Below are 1,605 nucleotides of genomic sequence, written 5' to 3'. Positions count from 1 at the left end.
TGTCAAATGTATAATTACTCCTAATGCTCATAATTACTCTAGGAGACTGTTGAATGGTGACAAGAGGAGTCAGAAGTCTTCTCCTACAGAAGCTAGCTATGATAAGAACATGCTGAAAATGTGTTCTTAGCATATTTGAAATCATCTTTGATGTTTGTGATCCTGTCATGCTTTGCTTTCCTAGGTAGTATTTCTTCTGACTCTACTCAAGTTGTTTCCCACCCATGTGGTTTAACTGACTTTTCTCCAAAACATTCACAGAACATTTATTTTGCCCCATATCTTTTGATAGACAATAAACCTACAGAAATGGACATGCTGTGTTTTATGCCCTCAAGGAATAACTAATCATCAGAATTAATAGTAGCTACACAAAGTATGTTTCTAACCTTGGGGAAAGAGTAATGTATCTGTGCACATTGCTTTTTTCACTCCTGCTTACTTTCATTCAAACCTAGAGATACCAAGTATTATTTTATTGAATTGTCAGAGCAACCTGACAAGATAACTTTGTTATTAGAATGGAGTAGATCTATGCACAGATAGATATGTGACTTACCTCTGGTCACACAACAACTAAATGAAAGAATTGGACACAAACATAGTTTTTCCTGATGCAAGAAATTGCCATTAATTCTTCTATGTTGCCTCCCAGCTCTCCGTCATGCATGTATAATGTTCAAGGTATGATGATGTTATGATATTTAAAAAATCAAACTATTTTAGGCTTTGCAACAATTTGAAAGACAGCTTGGTCACCCATATCTCTTTTTAGGCAGGTTTAATGTAGTATATGATGATGAAAGAAGTGTGTCTCTGACAAATGGCTCTTGAACATTCAATATCACGTTAAGTAGAATGTCTGGTGTGGGAAGCTCTCATACACATCCAGGAAGGACATGAGTCATGGATCTCATTCCAAAATGTACAAGAGAAAGGCAGGATTAGCCCAAGGTTTTTCTTTAACTGTTAGAGATGATACAAGATTAATCCATCATGGGAAATGTGAAGAGAATCACAGAAAATAGGGTAAGGGGAGAAAAAGCAAACAACAAATTCTGGAGCCAAACAAATCTGCATTCAAATACCAGCTCTGCCATTCACTGGGTTTTTGTTTTGTTCTGTTTTGTTTTTGTTTTTTACCTTTAACACATTACTTATTCTCTTTGGCCTCAAGGCCCTTATCTGTAAAGTGGGCATGACATCAATACCTACCTGTTTCAGTCAGGGTAATTAATTAAATGCTGATTACCATAACAAACAAATTGAAATGTGGCAGTGCCTTGCCATATTACTTCTTGCTTTCCTGGATGGCTCTCCTTCAGGTAGCAACTCAGGGATCCAGCCCCTTCCATGATTTGGCTCCACTGTTTAGGGCTTGGAGTCCCTGGGTGGTGCTAACGGTTAAGTGCCCACCTACTAGTTGAAAGGTTGGTCATCCAAACCTACTCAGTGGCTCCACAGAAGAAAACACCTGGCAAACTGCTTCCACAAAGATTACACCAAGTAAACACTATGAAGCAGCTCTATGTTGTAACATAGAAGGTCACCATGAGTCAGAATTGATTTGAAGGCAATGTTTTTCCTTCCCTTTTTTTTTTTTTT

General features: G+C 37.8%; 1 protein-coding gene across 1 annotated transcript in view; it reads left to right on the top strand.

Annotated features, from left to right (window-relative positions):
• HS3ST4 (heparan sulfate-glucosamine 3-sulfotransferase 4) overlaps positions 1 to 1,605 on the top strand; it is a 610,606-nt gene that overhangs the window by 372,975 nt on the left and 236,026 nt on the right. The window lies entirely within an intron of this gene.

The sequence above is a fragment of the Orycteropus afer genome, unplaced genomic scaffold (assembly GCF_000298275.1).
Source record: "Orycteropus afer afer isolate SDZICR_OR568_19922 unplaced genomic scaffold, OryAfe1.0 scaffold00438, whole genome shotgun sequence".
In the NCBI taxonomy this organism is placed as follows: domain Eukaryota; kingdom Metazoa; phylum Chordata; class Mammalia; order Tubulidentata; family Orycteropodidae; genus Orycteropus; species Orycteropus afer.
Note: the sequence above shows the minus strand (reverse complement) of the source record. Positions and strands in the feature narration are given on the sequence as shown.